At 40.4% G+C, this 22,333-nt stretch overlaps 1 protein-coding gene and 1 pseudogene across 10 annotated transcripts in view; one reads left to right on the top strand and one right to left on the bottom strand.

The window, feature by feature from the left end:
• Positions 1 to 18,176: 18,176 nt before the first annotated feature.
• Positions 18,177 to 18,295, bottom strand: LOC111732888 (annotated as a pseudogene).
• A 3,887-nt stretch (positions 18,296 to 22,182) lies between these two features.
• LEKR1 (leucine, glutamate and lysine rich 1) overlaps positions 22,183 to 22,333 on the top strand; it is a 171,189-nt gene continuing 171,038 nt past the window's right edge. For 9 of the 10 annotated variants that reach the window (XM_011379394.2, XM_023524340.1, XM_011379335.2 and 6 more), the window contains exon 1: positions 22,183 to 22,328. The gene's annotated coding sequence lies outside the window, so the exon portion shown is untranslated. The remainder of the gene's footprint in view (positions 22,329 to 22,333) is intronic. The other variant, XM_011379360.2, reaches the window with a different exon arrangement.

The raw sequence follows: 22,333 nt of genomic DNA on the forward strand, positions 1-22,333 counted from the left end.
AAGATTTTTTTTGTGCAGACTCATCTTGGCATCGACTCCCCATCTCCAGTGATAAGAATGTTTTTTTCTTCCTGGTACCAGGAGGGCTTCTTTCTCACAGGAATTTTATGCCCTGCTTTTAGGCAGAAAGGGGGAAGGGAGAGCCCTTTCTGCATCTGCAGTTTTTCCATGGCCTTCAGCTCAAAATAATCAGTATGCTAAAGCAGCATGTTTGGGGTACATGTTCTGATCTCTTCACTACAAATGGGGATAAAAGGGTACTATGATGAGGTGGTGATACACCACTCTAAATAGGATGATTAGAGAGGGGTTTTGTTAGGAAATAACAATTGCTCTGAGAATTAAAAAGTGATATCTTGGGTAGTCAATTCAAGATCCCAAGAAAGAAGTTTGCAGGCAGAGGGAACAATATTGCTATCCTGTGTCAGGCACAAGCCTGTCTTACTAAAGAACAGAAAGGAGGCCAGAGGGCCTGAGAAGGGGTGAGCAAGGGTAAGGGAGGAGGAGGCAAGGTCAGGGAATAGTCAGGGGCTGGATTCTGTGAGGCCTTTGTGGGCCAAGGGAAGAAATTCAGGTTTTATTCTAAATGGAATTGGGATGCCCTAGAGGACTTAAACAAGACAGTGACATAAGCTGGAATATTTTTAAAAGGTCACTCAGAATACGTGTGGAAAACAGATTTTATGTGTTGAGATGGTAAATACAGGAGATCTAGTTGGGAGGTGAATACAACAGTTCAGGCGAGAGATGATGGCTTGGACTAGGTGGTAGCAGTAAAGATGGGGAAAAAAAGTGTGTAGATTTAGAATACATTTTTAGTAGAACCATCAGAATTTTCTGATGAAGTACATAGATATAGAGAAAAGGAAAAAGAAGGAATAAAAATTAGCTCTTAAGATTTTGGCTTGACCACTGTGGTGTGTTTACTGAGACAGGGAAGAGCGGGGGAGGAGCAGGTTGGGGATGAAGAATGAGGAGTTCTGTTTGCACGGGTTCAGTGTGAGATGCCTATTAGATATCCCAGGGGAGAGGTACAGAGGTTGGAGTTCATGGGAGGTTGGCATCTTTTGTTCTTAGATTTGGAGAAAAGTTTAAAGAACAAATAGTTTAAGAGAAATAACAATACATCTACCTTGAAATTAGAATTATATCTTCATTTATTCATGTTTGGGTCAACTACCTCATTTCGGAAAGCAAATTACTGGCAACAATAGGTTGATATGAGAGGACACGTTTGACATTTGCTGTCAAATTAACATAGGTGGTATTTTTCAGAGCCTGATTCTCAAAGTATGCATCCGTGAATGTTCCAAACAATTTCCCAGCGGATTCTGAAGTTAGACAAACTGGATTTAAATTCCAACTCCATCACTTACTAACTTTGCAACTGTGGCAAAGTGCATTAAATCTCCACCTCACTGTTTTCTTGTGTGTAAAATAGACATAATCAACCTTCACAGGGTTGATTTCATCAGTGGCCTCTTTAGTCCTCTGTGGACATTATGTAAATGGAGACATGAGAATAGTAAAGGTTATATTTGTCTATGGCTCCCAGAACTGCCCTAGAACTGAGCTGTGTTGGTCTAAGAGGCACTGGCTAAGGTACTCACTACAGTACTACAGGAAGGCCTGCACCCTTCCCCTTGCCTCCTCCACTCTGAGATGTGCTGTGAAGATAGTGAGGGCTAACTGGCAACCTGGAGTGGATGATCATTTAATAAGATCAGAGAGGGCGTGGGATTGGTCTGAGTGTTAGCCTAGGGCTAGTAAGGCATGCCTTGAGGAGGACAGATGCCCCACCTCCTGCCCCCCAACGCAGTGGTTCTCAAATTTAAGTGTGCATCGGAATCCCCTGGAGTGCTTGTTAAAGCATAGATTGCTGGGCCCTACTCCCAGAATTTAAAATTCAGAAGATGCTGGATAAGGCCCAAGAATTTGTATTCTAACAAGTTTCCAGGTACTGCTGATGCTCTAAGGACTACAATTCCAGGGAACCCCTGCCCTTCTGAATCCCAGAGACCTAGGCCGTATGAGTGACTGGGATGTCATATTCTGTACCTGGTACAGGCAGGAGTTGTCTATATCGGCAACAATATTAACAGTGAATACAACATCCTCTACCTGAGGAGAAAACTCGCCTCAAAATACAACTTCTCTCAGCTCCAGAGAGAAACTTAGAATCCTGGCTTTCAACCGAAATCTAAATCACAGATGAAATGAAGAATATAGAAAATGGGAAAGTACCCTAAAACCTCTCCCTGAGCTATACACCAATCCAGGGCCTGGTCTTCCCAACAGGGACCACAGCATCCTCCTTAGATTGCATCTAACCATAGAAATTAGGCCCAGGCTGCAGGCTGGACCTGGACTACCACGCTCTCACTGAAACGGCACTCTTCCTCATGGAGACTTGTGTGGGATGCTTTAAGAATTCCATGTGGGGCTCTCCATTGTACCACAGGCAGTCAAATTTGGCCCAGAGGGGAAAAAAGCCTCAGAGTTTTTTCTAGTAGTAGCCCCCAAAGACTATTTTATCTCTACTCTATAGGCAACTAAAAATAAGGTACTTTTATTCTTTAATGCCTTCTAAATTATGTCCTTTTTCTCTCTTCCTATTTCTTGAAGGAAAGCAATGTGCAGGTTCGCTCCATTTGGTTCCTCTGCTCCTTTATCCTCCTGTCAGAGTTCATATTGTTCTCCTCAGAGGTTTTCTCGATGTTTGACTGGCACCTAAATCTCCTGTCTCATTATGCCACAATTTCCTTGACTGTTTTTTCCCCTCCCAAGTGTCCTACAGCTGCTCTCTCTCTGCTTTCTGGAATTCATAGCTTTATCCATCAAGTCAAGCTAAATTATGCTGTGATAACAAACCACCCTGATATTTTTGTGGTTCACAAGAGTTGTTTTCCGATTTATTTCCATTTCTCATTCATGTTAATAGCAGGTTAGCTTCGGTTCTGTTCTATGTCATCTTTATTTTGGGACTTAGACTTGAAGGGGCAAGCCCTACCTGTGACGCATTAGTCACCCTATATCAGAGAGAAAAGCAATGGCAGAACCATGCAATGGCTTTTAAAGCTTCTGCTAGAAATGTCTCTTCTCACATTTCATTAGTCAAAGCAAGCCAGAAAGCCAAACCTAATGTTGGTGTGTGGAAATTATAATCTCTTAGTATGATCCCTCCTATAATATGATCCTCCCATGCTAGGATTGGCTGGTAGGGAGGAGCTGGACTTGTATTTGTTTTTGCAAACTGATACAAATTGAATTCTAACTTTATGGGCATCTGGGAGATCCAAGTTCATAGTGATCGGTTTCACCCTTCTTCCCTTTTTACTTTTGCAGTCTCCCTGTTTTCAGTGCCTATTGTACTCATTTTCTTTCTGTCATTCATGCCATAATCAGCTTCTTTGGACTCTACATGTGATCTTAAACCATCTTCAGCTGAGAGGCTGAGAAAGGGAAGAAAAAGTCAAATAGGGAGAGAAAGGAAAAAAAAGTTACTTTATTTAAGAACCTAAAGCCAACATAGTTCCATAGGCTAGAACAAAACTATGATCCTAAGGAAAAGTTCGTCTGCCCTGCTTGGCATTGACTAATGACATTACCAGTTGTCAGTGGCCATTTTTAGTCACTGGCCATGTTTGTTGTGATTGTGCATAGGTTTGGGGTACTTTATGAACGCTCTTGACTTCTTTGTGTCCAGAAAGTACAAAGGCTGTGAGACTGTTGGAAGAGCTACTAAGAAGACACATATGGCTATGATGGAAACAAAAGTGGAGTGAATAAACATTTTAAATGAGGAGAAAATGATGAGAGTTGCATGTGTGTAAAGGATGAATTGTTTCACAGAAGGAACGGTTCTAAAGGACAAAAAAGAATCAAGCAGCTATTGAAGAGCTGGGCTTCTGCAATCAAGAGTAATCAGCAAGAGATGAGGTGAAGTGATTGACAAAATAGAAAGCCTGGCCTACAAGTTAGATGATCAGAATCAACACAGATGTCCTTTAGCCTGTGTTAATTCAGGAGAAGGCCAAGAGTTTGTTTGAGAACTTAAAGGCTAAATATGTTTGTGGTAGACCAAGGCCAGGCTGGCCTGCAAAATAAGTGGAAAACTCCTACACCCTGCCGCCCAGGTGTAGATAAGGAGGGGTTGCCCAGGCTGGGCACAGCAAGCATTTCAAGGTCTGGAATCTGGACATTAGCCTGAATGAAGTAGTTTGCAAAGTAACTACGTTTTTGCCTTATAAGGCAGTATAAATTGTTCCTAGTTGCTAATGTGACCGGAGGTATGAAAGATAGTGAACCCACACTTCTGTGCTCTCCTGACCTCCCAGACATCTCAGTCTCTTCAGGCTGCCAAAACCATCAAATTTATGGCATCTTTGTGAAAAACAAAGGAGGCAGTGGCAAGCTGCATCTGCCTTACCATGCTGCTTTGGAAATGAATCAAAGGGCAGCATCTTTGAACTGAACTCACAATGTCATTCTTGCTCATCCTCTCACCTAGACCAGACTCTACAGTCTGACTACATGAGGTGAAAGTGATGCCAAGGAAGCTCTTGTTAAAAGCCATATGTGGTCCATCAGTTCAAGGCCTGGCCCGTCTGCACTGACAAATGATTAGAAAGTGCAGATATTATATCTCCTGAGGTCAAGGGATTACTGTCTCAAGAGATTTTCAATGATGTATTTTGGTGGAGAAAAATGCCCAACAGTACATATGTGTCAATAGAGAGAGGACAAGTACATCTGACTTAAAAGTTTTGAGAACCATGTAACTTCCATTAGGTAGAAATGTGTTCATTTATTATAAGCTTACACTCCTCTTAGTCACATTAGTGGCAATGGGACCCAGATCCCACTTGCCTGGCCTCTTCCTTTTCCTCTAAAAGTCTCTCCCTAGGCACCTTTATGAATCCCAGAGATCTTTAGAACACAATATGAATAGCACTGTCACACGTTATGCAGTGTTAATAAGTTATAGTCCAAATTGGGACACTTTTGAGTGTGGAAGGGAACAAAGTTGATAATTATGCTGGACAACAGATATAATCTGGGACCATCCTGGGAAAACTAAAATTATAGTCACTCTATAGATTTCCTGTTCCCAGTATTTACCTGACTGAGGCTCCTTCCAAAGGGATCCTGTTCTGTCCCCAGTCCCTGCTGAGGAGGCAGCCCCAGGTTCATCAGGCTGACCCTGAGTCACTAGACTGGAGTCTAGTCGAGCATGTGACCCCAGGTTGGTTAGTAACCGTGGGCTAGTGACTGCTGGAGACCTCGATGAGGCCTGGATGGACGTGATAAACCTAATCAAGCAGATTTTCTCTTTTATGAATCAGAAATAGTGATCAAAAGAAGACAGAGTGGGTAGTGATTCTATTTTTTTCTGCCTCCACACTGTTAACATGTGGAACACACACCATTGTCAGTAACATCTGTCATTACACTGCGGCAATTCTCAACTGCTAGGGAGTGGGGAGGGGAAGCAGCAGCATAAAAATCTCCAGCAATGTCTGCTAAAACCACAAATGTATATACCCTTGACCAAGTAATTTCAAGTCTAGAAATTTATTCAACAGATATATTTGCTCACTTGCAAAATGATATATGTAGAGGTTATTCATTGCAGTAGTGTTTTACTAGCAAAAGGTTGGCCAAAAAAAAAACAAAACCAAAACAAAACAAAAAACCCAAACAACACTTAAATGTTGATCGAAAGGGAATTTATTAAGTTATGTTACTAATAAGTATATATCTATAAAGTGTAAAAAATAAATGTACTAAATGGAATGACCTTCAAGATATATTAAGTGAAAAAAAGCAAGATATGTTAAGTGAAAAATATATTATACCAAAGAGTATAAACAGTATGCTACAATTTGTGTAAAAGGTGAGGTGAAGGAAATGTGTGTCTGTGTTGGCTTATATATGCATAAAATCATAAGGATAATAAAGATTGCCTCCGGGAAAGGAAATTGGATGGCTGGTGGAGGGAAGTGGAGAATTTTCACTGTACACTCTTTCATCCTTGTTAAATTTTGAACCATGTGAATTTATGACCTATTTTGAAAATTAGTTAATTCCATGATAGCTCTTTCTTAGGAGTTAAGCAAGAGAAGCTTTGGGATTTTCATGAAAACCATTCAGGGCACTTAAGTAACCCTTGAATGTGACTAAATACCAGTGTAAAGACCTAGGTCTCCTCTTTCCTTTTGTTTCTGCTCATTTTTTTCTTTTGACTTCTTATAGTTTTTCTTTAATCCTTTTCCTCCTTTCCTTATTCTATTTTCTCTCCTTTTTCTTTCTTTCTTTTTTTCTGAAGACCATCATTATTTTCCAAGGTAGTCTTAAGACTATTATATAACTTTCCTGAAATAGCAGTTTCAGAGGTGTTAAAACCTGGAAATAGCATGATTTCAAATGTAAAACAGAGAGGACAGAGTTATTTGTGCTATTGCAACGAAGAAATAATGATAATATCCACTGAAGTACTGTGTGCCTGTTAGGTGCACCACATGTAGTGTTATGATTTCTCACAATTGCAAGGTACCTATTAATCCCATTTTAGATGGGAAAAATCAAACCTAGTGAGGTTAAATGCCTAGACTTAGTGGAATCAGGATTTGAGCCCAAGTCTCAGCTCAAAGACCACAGTCTTTCCTATGTACTCTCTTTCCTCCCCAAACTCCTTGATTTTCTCTATTTTCCCGACACTAGCTGCATAGTTACGCTTGTAGTCTTTTGTTCTGGAAGCAACAGTCATGTTTAATAGAAAAAAGTGATTGGGAAATGTCATCTATATAAATGAGAAAAATGACAATAGTATTACTATCTATTTGTTCTGAGAGTGGAATTTTATTTAATAGATGCCAAAGTCATTAACAGCCTATTAAAGTACATGAAAGACACAGGAATGCCTTTGATTCCACAAGATTCTCATGATTAATACTGAACCAGTGAATCCTCCTCCCTGTACTGTTTTGTTTTTAATGCCCAAGGTCATATAGCTGACCTCTTTCTGTTATTTCTTTTACTTAAACTTACTTATGCAGTGAACAGAATTATCGCCACACAGAAAAATATAGAGAGCCCATCCTCCATACTAAGGGAAAAATGTACTGTTTTGAGGATTTAACAACTATTGTACATATTTTATTCACTTGTTCTCTTAGCAACTTAATTGTCAAGAAGCCTGTCTGCTTTTAGGCTGGAGGCCTGCTTTAAATGTCGGTATGTATCCTTTAGTATTTCAAGTATGATTCGTACAGCTCAACCAATAGTTGTTGTTGTTTTTTTAAATGCAACGTGAACATGTCTGAATACAGCTATAATTGGAAAACCTTCTTGGGGAGTTCCTTTACTTGTAAGAGAAATGGTTTAAATATGATAGTATACAACTGCTTAGTTAATCTATTTTTAATTTTTATGAAATGCTTCGCTCTGGCCTTTGATGTTCTGATACAGCTTTACCTTTGGTGTCTACACACACACACACATCACTACTTCTTAGCACATTTCTAAGATGATGTTTTCCCATAGGAGAAGATAAGCCTGTGGAAAGGAGGAAATTCATGGGTTGCTAGGATAGTAAAATATTTGTCCAAAGCTTTCATTTAACAGATAAGGAAAATGAGACCCAGGGAGGCAAAGTTACATACCCAAGGTCACACAGCTGGATGGTCACAAAGGCAGGGTTGGAATCCATTTCTTCTGACTTTCAGATTGAGATATGGTAGATTGATCAGAGGAAGCAAGCCTTACAACAATTTGTGGAAAACGTGCCACTTTGAAACAATGTTCCCTTGCTCCTGGCTACCTTCTACTCCCTCCTCAGTTTCCTTATCAAGTATTTTTTGGTTGAAACTTATAGCCCAGACTATTCTGTGCCTTTTACTTGCCTTCAGTCTTTCTTTTTTCTTTCCTCAACTCTACTCCAATTCTTATGTGTACTGCTGCTTCTTCATAGTGGGAAAGTATTTTATGAACCTGCTTAAAATTCAAAGGAGGTCATTGAGCAAGGCATTGCCTAATGCAAAAGACTGATGGTAAAAATGCAGACAGCAATGGAAGAGAGGATTTTATTTTTAATTAAATTAAGGAGGTATGTAATGTTGGTTGGGAGAGGGAAGAGCTTAGGTAGTAGAGTGGTTCTCAGCCTTTAAATAATAATATCTATGCCACTATCAATCAACCACCTAACTTTATACAATCACCTTTGTATAAAGTTAAGCTTCAAATCCATAGTAAAAATAAGAACTATTATTTAAGGGTTTGCCCTCTAAGCCTGTAAAACAACTAACTTTTTAATAGTTCTTTTGTAACTTGCTGCTAATTCCATAAATCCCATGTTCTTTTCATTTCATCACTTTTTCTCCCAGAAAGTCCAACAGCAAACCTTCATAATTTCAGAATTTGAGGAAATTGGGCCAAATCTGTTTAGAAGGTGCACTGGTTAATTTTATGTGCCATCTGCAACAGGTCCAGGCCGCTGTGTAAGCTGTTCTGCTGCTTAGGCATATGATCCCAGAAGGTTATGTTGATATTATTTTAAGACACTATTGCCTGGATGTTGTGGCAGGTGGGGTCAGAATGTGAGGCACAAATATACACACTCAGTAGAACTTGGCTGGTTTTGGATGGTACAAATATGATAATACATACTTATTTACTTTTTTATTTTGATGAAATGCTTCTCTCTTGTATATATACACAGAGATTTTATTAATGAGAAAGCTGATATCTGTGGGAAGGTGGGCTTCCTATTTTAATACCTCCATGTGAGACTTGTCTCCCTACAAACAGGACCTGAAAAGTCTTCTTCTGCTCTGTTCATCTTTGGGCCTGGAAGAGTGAAGAAGAACAAACAATTTCTTCAGGTAGCTCAGCCCTAAAGAAAGAGAAGGGAAGGGGTTGGGCTACTCATGCACTATTATACTTTCTAAACTCAGATGTCACTTTATCTCCTTTTGGGCAGAGTAAATGAAACAGCCAGAGGAGCCAGAATTATTAATGGAATTCCCTCCACATGGAAGGAGACGTGGACAGACATGTCCCATTCTACCATAAGTTAGTGAAGATAATATGACTTAATGTAGGTGAAACACTTAGGGCCTGGTCTAGAGTCAGTACTTGATTAATGGAAGCTCTTTTAATTAGAAATCCACAGACTCATTTCTGGTCTAAGTGTCTCCATTAACTATGTGATTCAGGGCAAGAGATCACATCTGTCTTCTCCACTGCTGAATCCCCAGTACCTAGACTGATGCCTTGCATAGCACTTGTAATAATAATATCAACATCAATAACACAATAATGTTTTTAAATAAATTATCCTCTCTGAATTCATTTCCTCACCTATAAAATGAGGAATTTGATCTTGATGACATTTAAATTTCTTCCTTGATCTAATGATCTAATTCTATAACAATTAGGGAGACTCGGCAGGTCTGATACACTTCTGTGATTTTTTTGGTTTTAAAAAAGACAAAAGGACTTGCTGCCAGCATTAGCATTTAGTGCCTGTAAAATGGAATCCAATATTCAGAAAGGGTAATTCATTTAGAATAGTAACATCCATAATTCTCTAATAATGTTAGGGTTAATTAATTTTTTTGTTATCACCCAAATATCTTGGTCAGTTTTAGTAATAATGCCAGTATTTTCTTCCATTCCTTATAATTTTTTTTTAAACTTTCATTTTGGGATGATAAAAAGCTTATCTACTAGTCAAGAGTCCATAGCTATGCTAATATAAGGTTTCTCACTTTAATTAGGATCTTATGGAACAAATTCAATATCACCAACCGTTCAGATAATTGTTTTAGAAAATAATCTTTTCTTTGCCCACTGAACCAAAAACAAAACCATTCTTCACTTGTTACCATATGAGAAATAAGAAAATAGGCTTAGGTACTAATATGACCATGACACTTTTTAAGGCATCTTTGTATCTTATTATTAAGTGATTGGTACTTATCACCATGTGCCCCATTGTCCACTATGCGGCTAGGAAGTTTACGTGCTCCAGAAGAGGGCATGAACAAATCAGAATAGAATTCAAAACTTTTTCATTAGAAAATATAAAATTTCTTATTTGAACAGATTTACTAACAAAGTCAAATATCGTAAATCTAACGTGAGCAGCCTCAAAAAGACAGTGAAATATACATTTGGTGAATGAATTTAGCAACTCTAAAAACAAAGCTTCTTAAAGACTCAGATCTCCTTTATGGCCTGCTGTTTCAGTTTGGAGTCTAAAAGACTGTCTACTTTGTGTCTGACTTATTTTCCTGTCAGACAGGAACTGGAATTTGAACTTTGCTCTCCAAAAGCCAAAGGCCAACTAATTTAGAAGGAGACTCTCAAAATCAATGATGGTTTCTTCTAGTTTCATTAGTTCTGTCTAAAGTGATTAAAGGATTTGATTCTCAGATAACCATGATCCTTATTGATATTTTTACAAACCACATTAATTTCTATACTTAGTTCTGATCACTTGTGGCATTCCTGGGGCAAGTCTGGATTCATGCAGCATTCCAACCCTGAGAGTCTTTTCAAGTTTCCAACAGAGTGCTGTGCTGGTGAGTGATGATCCCTTTATTGTAGTAGCCCCAAGGTGTGGAAGTTGTTTCCTGTGGCCTAGACTCGGCTCAACCCCTACACTTGTTGAAACATCTGCAAATACTTTTTTCGTTTCAGAGGGATCTGACCAGAGCTAGCCTCCCGTCAGGATTGCTTCCTTTTTCCTGATTGTTCATATAAAGCATCAATAATCTAGGAAGGCATTTAGTAAGAGAGAAACTGGGAGGGCCTAGGAATTAGAATGGAGCACTTGGAGGTTAGTTCTAATGGGTTTTCTCTTGTACACATTCATTAATTGATTCATTCAACCATCTTCATGTATTAGGTGATACTAGCAATACAAATAAGCAGCAGTCTCTGTCCCCAAACAGGAAACAATCTATTACATGTGTCATTTATTGTCTCGAGGTAGAGAATTACATTAATCAGTTTATAGTAATAAACTATATAGTTGCCAGTATCTTCTATATCTAAAGTTCCACAATTGGTTTAATTTTTATCTTTGGTAGGTATAGGATTTATGGAATATTTTACCTAATCTCTTTGTTTCCCCACCTTGAAACCACATAAGATTGAAAGCAACACTCTCTAAAGGTTTTTGTAAGTGATGCTTATCAATCAAGTAATACCACAGGAATATTTACTGGATAAGTAAAATGATAAATTGTGTAGTGGAGTAAGCATATTCCTTCACTTGTTTCATTTGCTTTAGGCCTGCATATTAAGTTATAAAGCTGCTTTATTGTTAGAAAGAGATTATATTTTAAAAGTGCTAATGCAGTTGGATCATTTTTATGCTTATATCATATTAATTCCAAGATTTTAATATATATTATGCACACATTGCACATTTTAATGTTACATTTAAACTCTCATTTTATTACAATCAAATCACATGAAGATCTAATTAACTCTGTCCTGGGAGTTGTTGAGCAGTAATTATACCTTCAAAGCACAAGGAGATTTAAGGTGTATACAGGGTGCGGCCCATCCACCCAGGATTTCAAAACCACAGTTCTCAGGTCCTGTTGGGACTCATCTATTTGCACGTCTCGCCTGCAGGCGTTTGAACTAATCAGGTCACTACATCCTGACACTGCTGTCTCTATCACTCATTGTTTTGCAATATGACAGAAGGTCAACCGACCACAGGGAAGTTAGCAACAGGAAAAGGAAAATGCTTTAATACCCAAGGCCATCCCCTCAGGGTTCAGCAGGACATATTGAATCCTATATCAAATCATCTGGTATCAAATCCTACAAATGAGGATGGCCAAAGGGTTGAGCCATGCTGTCTGACTATATCATGCTCTTCAGCTGCAATGCAATACTGAGGCAACCTGTTGTGAGTTAGTTGACAGTTCTTCCAATACTGCTAAATTTGAAAAGGCAGGTTGTTGTTCTATCAGTGGTTCCTTTCTGCTGCAGACCATTTCATATGGCATTATGTCTTGGTTAGTCTTCACTTTGGACATCTTGGAAGTTGACAGGGGTTGGTTCACTTATCCTTCGGCCATGGCTTCTCCCCATCCCCCAATGTTCCCTGTCTTAAGACTTATAACAAAGCAATGCTATTAAATACAACATGAAAATACAAGTAAAGGGGCAAATGGGAGCTAGTTGTCTGAGAACTCTGAAGAAAAAGAGAACCATTGAGGCTCTATGATGTTTTGTTCAGATTAGAAAAAGATAACCCTTCCTCAGTTGTATGCAAAACACATATCTTAGCGGGTGAAACTAGAGTTTAATGCCTATGCACCTCCTCTGCCAGGCACCATTATGCAGTCAACAAACTGCACAAATGTATGGCGCCCTGGCAAAAAAGGCATGCATAGCCTTAAAATCATGGCAGAGGGCATTAAGAAAGATGGGCAACTTTGACATGGAGAATGATGAAAAGCAGACAGTATTGTGTGGTTTTGTCTTATAATATTCTAAATAAAAGACTGATTAAGGATGGTATCTGCTTTCTGATTCAAGTTAACACCAGTCACCACTCTGTGGTGACTTTTTTTTTTTCCTCTTAAGGGATCGCTTCTAAAGACCAGGAACCAAAGATGTATGTAATATATTCCCATTCCTAAGGTGATCTGCATTCAAATAGAGACTGAAACATTTAAACATTAAATCAGTTTTGTCTGTTCACTGCTCTATCCTCAACACCTAGAACAATGCCTGACACACAGTAGGTCCCTTAATGTCTTGAATATATCTTTAATCCTAGACATTCAGTCATTGAGCAACAGGAAATTCTACCAAGGTCTCTCACCTTGTAGATTCCACAGATCGAATTAGGAATTCATCAAAAATTAATTTTCTCCTTGGCACTTCATAGGCCAGAAGTCTCAGCTCTTATAAAACACCATTGCCACAAACAGTACTCAAATACTGATTATTACAAACTTTCATTACACATATGAAATATTGTCCACCAACGACAAAATGTCTATAAGCCAAATATTTTATGGAAGGATGCGGCCTCCTACACTGTATTTCAGTACTTGATAGGCTAAGTACAAACAAAAAATGTGGCACAGTTGTATTTAAACATTAAACCTTTCTAATTTTACATATGGGTTATTGTAACAGCGGTGTATTATTCATAATTGAATATATCATCTCCTTCCAAAGATCTCAAAGCACCTTTGGTGAGTAAGGAATATTCGTCTCCACACCTCTGGTGAAGTAGGTATGCTATATGCATTATTTCCATCATACCAGGATCACACATGAGTAGGGCTGGCATTACTCATGACACTGTAGTTCACAGCTCTAATCCATCAGAGAGTAGTATCGCCTACACATTCATTCATTCACTCATTCCTTCCTTCATTCAAAAGAGTCATTTGATGCAGTTTGCTAGGCACTTAGGCTCACTCTTATTTCCATACTAATTCACATCGTATAAACATTACGACCTGTAAAAAAAAATGTCTCATAGCAAATATTTAAAATTCAGAGCAGAGATTTTTCTGTACATGGTGACTAATCACTGTTTCGTAGTAACATACCTACCAGTGAGTCACATGTATATTAAGGAAATGATTGAAACACAAAAAATTTAAAGATATACTTCTCTTATATGTTGCGGATGTTAAGCATGTGTCTATAACATAAGGCTCATTTTTTCATTGTTTGCTTGGTACAGTTAAATACTCGCATTTTCTGTCTCTAATTAGAAGTTTCCGCCGTGTATTGTAGCTGAGTTGGTACAAGATGTTCAAGACCATGAAAAGATGAATGTAATAGCTTCCTCATGTCTTGGGCTGAATTGTTTTCAGTTCATTTGTCCTTTTAAGTAATCTTACTGTTTGTACCCTGACTCTCTCACTGAATTCACAATTATTCCTCTTGCCAAACCATGCTTCCAGACTTGACTGTATAAATTCAATTTCATGCACGCATATGCAAGCCGTGTGCACTGCCTGTTAAACGAAGCAATATAAACAAACCAGAGGCACATTTTAATGACCTTCGCGTTCCATGTTACAGTGGTTTTTCTAAGTGTTACCTACTGGGCAGTGGGAAACACTAATTCACAGAGGTAATTTTCAGTGTGCGCCTTGAAAACCGGTTTGCTCATAGATCCCAACCCCCTAACCGTGCAAGTTGCATTTTGTGCTTTTCCTCCCCGGCTCCCCACTCCTCGCCGCCCCCTAGGAATAGTTCTGACGCTCCCCGCGGGGGTCGTCTGGAAGGGGCTAATATGCCCCTCAGCTCCCTCTGCCGGAGCCGGCGAGCGGGGCGGCCCGGGCCACCGCCACCGGGGCAGAGCAGGCGCCCGCCCAGTCAGCGGCTGCGTGACAGGCGGCACTTCCCAGCCCGACGCTGTGGTAATTCAGACTGATCTCATCGCCGGTCGTCACGACACGCACTTCCTTGACTGCACGCGGCGTAGCGTGAGAGGCGCCGGGCAGCCGGCGGCCCACCCCGGAGCCTGCGTGCAGACGCGCCCGCCGGCTCTTCGAGGCCCGCGAGGCAGAAAGCGGGTTCTACCGGTAATAAGGTCGTCCTTCTCAGTCGTCAAAAAGATGCCCCCGGACGTCAACAACTAACCTATTCTCTCAAGCGCTGGCCTTCGCTCTGTTTAGCCTCAGCGGGCCCTGTCTCTCACCGCCCCTGAGGCGCAGCTGCCATCCTCCCACCCCCGAGGTCGAGAGCTGGCGCCGGGTCCTTGGGGTCAGTCGCCCGGCAACGCAACTCGCTGCCCAGCGTCCCGGGCGTGCGTGCACGTCGGGGGCGGACAGTTGGGGCTGAGGCGGGCGCCGCGGGGCCCCTCTTCCCGGGTGTCCCTGCCGGACGGGCAGGGTGCGAGGCCGCCACGGTTCTGGGCAGCCCGGCCAGGGATTCCCTGACGGAGCGGCCGAGAACGGCGGGCGCCAAGGCCGCGGAGGGAGCGTCCGCGCGCCCCTTCTCTCTCGGTTCCGCCGCCGAGGTGTTTGCTTCACAGCAGCGGAATTTGGAGTTAAGTTGTGGACGTCACCCGCTCGGGCTAAAGTCGGTGGAGGGCGCGGGGGTGTCGGGGCCCGGACGGCAGCAGGGATTCCTGGCAGCAGGGATCAGGCGGCCGGGGCAGCACGCGAGGCTGGCACCGGGCCCGGCAGGAAGCCCCGAGTGAGCACGGAAGCGGCGGGGCGGGCCGCCCGGGGTTGCGTGACCTGCCGGCCTGGCGGCCGCACGCACTTCGTGCCGGGACGCGGCCCTCCCTCGCCGGGGCCGTCGCTGCAGCCGCGGGGCGGGAGGCGCAGGTGCTGGAGGGCGGTGCCGGATTTCCACTTTTACAACCCCAGCGGGGAGCGGAGTCACGCTATATTTCTGGGACAGGGAGTGAGTTCACTGGGGAGGACACAGCGTCTCCTTGTTATCAGAACGTGGGTAACATTCGGTAATAAAACCCGCTCAGACAGGGTATATGAAACGAACTGGAAACCAGAACTACTCTATCAATAAGCAATCATGCTGGGGAAACTTACCAAGGCAAGCTTTCAACTAAGGCACGGCGCACAGGTGCGGGTCGTGTGACATGCTTACACGGAAAGGAACCAGAGCAAGGACCACCGGCTTTGGGGCGCTCAAGTTTTTTGGTCCACTCTGCACAAAGATATTAAACACTCATGAATCTGTGCGTGCTGTCGTCATTCCTCTTAGAAGTGTTCTTCCCAGTGTTTTATTTTAAAATCAGAGGTGCCTCATTTCCCTAGCATGCTAACTGGAGGGACCTCTCTTCTGCTGCAACTCAAAAGTCCCGGGGCATTAAAAAAAAAAAAGTTACAGATGTTGTAAGACTCGAGAATCTAAGTTCTTTCACAAGATCACATGAGTGAGATGTGGGGATTTTTTTTTTTTTGTTATCTGTATAATTCAAGTGTTTGTAGATAAATGTTTGGAGGACAAAACAAAAATATTAACACCAAGACAGTTTAACACAAAACCACACCAGTCAACTGAAAGCTCACAAAACTACACAATAGCTTATTTTCTAATTAAACTTTGATTTGGTGGATCTGTGCTTATTTCCCTATTATCACTCGAATGCCTATGTCGTCTAGTTAAACACACAAATTTATTTTTATTACACAGATAACACACCATTATTGAGGGGGATTCTCCCAGGTTTGGACGCCTCCCATGAACTCCTAGGAAGCTTTTTCAAAATACAGGTTCACTTTTCAACTTAAGAAAAAGAAAGTTTCACTGTTTAATTGTAAAATGTTTTCCCGGCTAACTCTGATTCTCAAACTATATGTAGGAATGTTTGTCTAGCACGCTTCTAGGACAGAACTGTCCCTCTTCCTCAGATTCTGCCCTTACTCTCCTAGACATGTAATTAGAAATGGAGATGTCATCATGTGTGGTCTTGCCTTTCTGGTCCCCACAATTGGCAGGAGGCATGTATCTGACTCCTCTCGGCTTCAGGGATTTGGTCAAGGTGTGCCAAATAGTAATTTCCTGGCATTTTATAACTGGAGGTTGGGAACAGAAGCCTCCTCTCTTTCTCATTGTGGCAAAACTGGATTGTCAGCCACTACTGCCCTGCCATTGGCAGAGACTGTAAAAGAGAATGGGACTAACTTTCATTAAGTGGTAGATTCAAATGGCTGAGACTCTATGACTTTTTAGAGTTCCAGAATTCATATCTGAAGTTCTCAAAGCAGTCCTGTTTCCTGCTTTATTGAAGTTTAGTTATTAAACTCTTCTGTTGATTCTGTGAGGTATCCAACATAATAAAATGACAAATAATTAACAAAATGTATATTTAGAATGCTACTTGGAGTAATTTAAAAAAATTATAATACTGTTTTTAACTTGCTGTTTTCACAAACAATCCATTTGGATATTCATCACCAAATAACTTACATTATCATTTCTAATAGCCACACAATCATGTTGTTTGAAAAATCAATTTATTTTACATTTTGGTATTTCCAATATTTATACATTATAAGCAAGACTGTGATAAACACTAAATATATGTACTAACAAAAACTTTTCTAGACGCTTCCAGCAGCCTTCTCGTAGAGCCTGTTTGGTCAGAATAGAGTCAGAAACCCATTTGTGATTTAAATTACTGGTAAAGGGGAAGGGGCTAGCAAAATCGACCAATTCTGAACTCTTTACTGGAGTTGGGCTTGGGAGCAGAGAGAAGGGAATGGCGCAGAGGTCTGGATTCCTGAACAAAAGGAAGAAGGGGGATCAAGTGTCCACTACAGTTGTTTTGAACATTTCAAGGTGTTTAGAACATAATAAATGTTTTAGATTTTGACATGTAATTATGAGCACTTGAAAACTGACTGTTGCAAAAAAGTAAATGTAAAAGCAATGTTTAAGAGTGCTAGTTGCTCTACACTCCTGCAAACCAGGGCTACTATAATTATTTTAATTTTTTTATCTATTTAATAGTGGTAATAATGTTAGATGTTTTTTATCAATAGTTTGTAAGATATCTTTTAAGATGATTCACAACTCTTTAATGGCATTAAAACTTTTATTAATAGAGATGTAACAAAATGACAGGAAAATTGCTATAATTTGATTCCTATAAATTTTGTAGCTACTGATAATTATAGGTACAGAAACATGAACTTCATCTCTGTAAGGCAGAATGAAATCACTTGTACCAATCACTTATCAAAAAATATGAGTTAAACTCTTGGATGCTTCATTAGAATCCTATAGAAATCTCAGAAATAAGCAATAATTTCATTAAACTAGCAAATTCTACAAAGTTTTTTAAATGCCTAAGGAAGTTACCAATTTTCAGTCTTTGAATTCATTAATGTTAGATATTGAATGCTAAGAGTTTAAAGAACTATCAGTGCCGTATTTTTGAGCATCAAATTTATTACAAGAGCTTTAAGTCAGTGTCATTAGAGTTTTATTGTTTTTAAATATATTCATGAAAATAAGTCCTGGAGATGTAAAGTATAGCATGGTGACTATAGTTAATAATACTGTATTGTATATTTGAAAGTTGCTAGGAGTAGATCTTTTTATTTTTATTTATTTTTTTAGGTGAGGCAACCCTTGGTTGACCTCACAGATTGCAAGGACCTTGTCAGATTACAATCCCTTAGTTTTTTAGTTTTTTATTCCTACAGCACCTGGTCTTCTTAGGTGGTCTCCCATCCAAGTACTAACTGGGCCCAACACTGATTAGCTTCCGAGATCAGATGGGATTGGGCTTGTTCAGGGTAGCATGGCGGTAGACAGATCTCTTTATTTTTTTGAGAGTAGATCTTAAAAGCTCTGGTCACAAGAAATTTTTACTGTGTAATGATAGATGTTAACTAGACTTATTGTGGTTAACTGTTTCACAATATTGAGTCATTAGGTTGTACACCTGGAATATATTATATGTAAATTATATTTCAATAAAAAATTATTCATGTAACAAATATTAAACTATTAGCACATAGTACATTTTTAAGTAAAGTTCTTATCAGTAGTGAACCAGCCACAAGAGAATAATTTATAATCATAGAAGGTTTCACTGTAGTGCTTGACTTATTTTTAATATTTGAGAGATGTTTATCCCTTAAAAGCCTGACTTGTATCACTGGAAATTTTATTCAATAATCATATTTTCAGGGCTAAAAAGAATGCAAAACACTTGAACTCCTAGAGATAACTGCTATTTAAAGATTGTGACTTTCCTTTCATTAGACTCAAGTTTACATTGCACATATGATGGATTAAAAAATGTACAGAGCATTAACCCACATATACTGTGGCCCAAGCCCAGCTAGAGCTATTTGGGGTTCAAAATATACAAAGTAGCTTTAAAGAGGAGTCTAAAACTTTAAATGTTGATTAGCAATTTAAAAAAATTAAGAAAGAAACTCTGATTCACATCTCAGTGGGAATAAAATGTGTTGGGGCAAGTACAACAAAGCAAGTGGTCACTTACAGCTGACCTCTTTTTTGAAAACTGGAAGCTGTTTTGGAAGTTATGAAGAAAGTAAGTCTATGACAAAGTTAAGCTTCCAGAATTAAATAATTTTGGGGGGTATTTACATATGTTACAAATCCAGAGTAAGCTGATGCCCTGTGGGTACTAATTGGCTGGCATCATCGACTAAAATAAAACATGAGACCCAGGTGCTTCTGCTTACATTCGCATTCAGTCCAAGTACACTTCAGTGCTCACAGGTTGGGCCATGCCCTTGGCCACTTCTATTTTTTGGAAAAAAGTAAACAAGTAGGATCTGACTGAGTTATGTTTGGGATGGTTCTCAATAAACTAAGACATTGTGTATGAAGTACCTGGCAAATAGAGCCCAATAAATGTTAGCTTTTTAAAAGTTGTGTACTTGCATTAGATGGAACCCAGAAATTGCAGTGAAAGCTGTGGTTGCCAACCTGGGAGGCCTGTCTGCAACCATTTTATTCAAACTTTTGGGGCTAGCATGGTACTGTGTGTTCTGGTTCACAGGATAAAAATAAGTTGAGCTAACTGTAGTTTTGCCATGTTCCCTTTGTATAGTTCTGAGCTCAATTTGAGCTCGCTTTGAAATTAGCAATCTTGAGTGGACTTTCTAATATTTTTATCAGACTTGCAGACAAAGTATGTATTCTCCCACGTGATTTTCAGTAGGGAAGAGGAAGAATAGGGGAGAGGACAAACTACTAACCAAAATGGATGAATTGAATAAAAATGCCCTGTGGGATAAATATCTTAGGTAAATTCATAAAAGAAAAGTATAGACACTGTATTCTCCTAAACATTAATAAAACACAAAGGTCTGCAGATCATATGGAAATCCCTAGTTCAGTCACTTAGCAGAGACTCTACTCCTAAAACTAGGGAGCATTTTTTTTTTCTTTCGGGGGTCATTGACCCATAGGGTCACAGAAAAGGTTAAAAGGAACTTAACCTTTGGTTATCACTGGATTATTTTTAAAGGTCATAGTAAAAAGTAAAACTTAGCTGATATAAAATTTAAAAACAGGATAACACAAAACTTTATTCAGTATGTCCAATAATGGGACTATTTTAACTTCTGCTTCAGTCAGTATGGCCAATAAAGGGGTGAGAAAAAGAAGTGGGAAAAGGACAAGGAAAGAAACCTGGACAGAGACAGAGGGAGACTGAGACCAAAAGAGCCAAGAAAAACACCAACATCGAGGAGAGGCTTATTGGATTATTCCCAACCCCTCTTTTTAAAAACCTATTTTGTAACACTTCACAATTCTTCCTACGTGCCGTGGTCTTCAGGGATAACGGTTTTCACTGCTACTTTTTAACAGGCTATTCTTCACAATTTATCAACTCCTTGAAATTCTTATAGTGCTAACAATTGTTCAACAGAACTTTCTTTGATGATGAACATGTTCTACATATATGTGCTGTCTTATGTGGTAGCAACATGTAATTGCTGAGCACCTGAAAACTGACTAGTGCAAAAAAGGAGTGTAAGTTTTTATTTCATTTTAAATAAACAGTCATATGTGGCTCTTACTGGACAGTGAAGGTCTAAGGGACATTAAGTGGAAGGAAAATTGGTCTCAAGGCCAATGTAGAGATGAACATTCACAGATGAAATTAAACCACAGAATGACTTACGGCCTTTCAGCTGGATCTTCTCCCATCTTTAAAGTTTCCTTTCCTTATCCTATACACAAAGTACTCAATAGACATTATTGCTAATAATCATACTAGCCCAACTGGCCTTAGAAGAGTGATCCTGCTTTAGGTGTGCAATTCCTGTTCCAGATAGATATACACTCAATGAATCTGGATGAACTGTTGTGTGCGTGTGTGTGTGTGTGCGTGTGCACGCGCGCGTGTGTGCGCCCTACATATAAACTCCCATTGTCACAAAATGAGAACAGTCCTACCTTCATTGTCCCTCAAAGAAGCATGCTGAAGATGAATAGCTTATAATGTTCTTTGCATTTCTCATAAGCATGCTGTACTTGACCACTTCGTTGGCTCTCCTCTGTGCCCCTTAATCCTTTCTGCAATCCTCTAATTATGCTTTTCTTTGCCAGATGAAGAAAGTCTCTTTGAGGGGGTGTAAACAGAAAGTCAATGGTAGGCTTTGGGACAAAAGTATCAGTCTAAAGTGTACAGGATATATGTATTTCCAAAGCTTTCAGTGCTTTGCGGAACAAGACTTTTAGAAGTGTTCATTACTTCATGCTGTCACTTTTATTAACAAATATAGTATGATTATTTGGGCTAGTATGATTATTAGCAATAATGTCTATTGAGAGCCACATATGACTGTTTATTTAACAAATACCTATCAATCAGCAGTCTGACTACTGTTCCAGCAATGCTCTGCATCATTTGATCACTTCTCTAAATCTACAGGTTTTACTAAATTTTCTATTTACTCAACTTTACTTCTTTCAATAGTAGCAAGTCTCCTTCCCTGAAAGCGAGCAGTGATTACTTTGTTTCTTGGAAGAGCTGCATTTTGGACTTCATAAAATTCTCAAAAAGGAGATATCTGAACTGTGAATGAGTCACCTGCAAATCTGCCAATGGCTGCCCCTGGCTGGGTTAGTCAGTCACTGAGCCTCACCCCATCTGGTATGCAGTGCTTGACGCATGGTAGGCCATCAACAAATACTTGCTTTATGAATGAGAGAAAGTCACGTGTAAGGGTGGACAGCCTTTTATAAATTGTGCTCTAGGGGGGTCTCGAGATAATTTTTGAACTAAGCACTTCGTCTTGACTACTCTTGGACTAGGTTGGAAATTTTACCAACGCCTTTCCAATTCACTTGGCCTCGCTTGCAATCACTGAGACGAGCTTCCTTTTACACCCAGGACCTTTACAGGCATCTCTCCTCTTTCTGCTCAAGGGCAGTAACTGCCCACTGCTGTGTCCTCCACACGGGCTCTAGGGCCAGCGGTGAGAAGTAGACGGACTTAGGCTTCCGCCCCAGCCGAGGTCTCTCTCCAACCAGCCGCAAGGGCTGGGGACGTCTCTCTCTGTCCCATCTGTTATTATCACCACTCCAGCCCCCCTCCCCCGCTTCACCCTTGGCGTCTCCTTTCCTGCCTCTCACAGCACTCCGCGCGTAATACGAGCCCCTTCCTGCGATCCCGCCACGCGCTTTCCCGCTTCCGCTGGGAGTTGGGGCCCGGGGCAGGGCAGGGGAGCACCGCTTCCGCGTTGGCGAGAGGCGTAGGCTGTGACGTCACCGCGCCCTAACGTCAGTCCGACGTGCAGCACGGTCTCCCGGGAGACCGGGAAAGCCGTTTCGCACCGGGTGGAGTCGAGGTCTAGGTGAG

Source organism: Pteropus vampyrus, unplaced genomic scaffold, assembly GCF_000151845.1.
Source record: "Pteropus vampyrus isolate Shadow unplaced genomic scaffold, Pvam_2.0 Scaffold12, whole genome shotgun sequence".
NCBI lineage: Eukaryota > Metazoa > Chordata > Mammalia > Chiroptera > Pteropodidae > Pteropus > Pteropus vampyrus.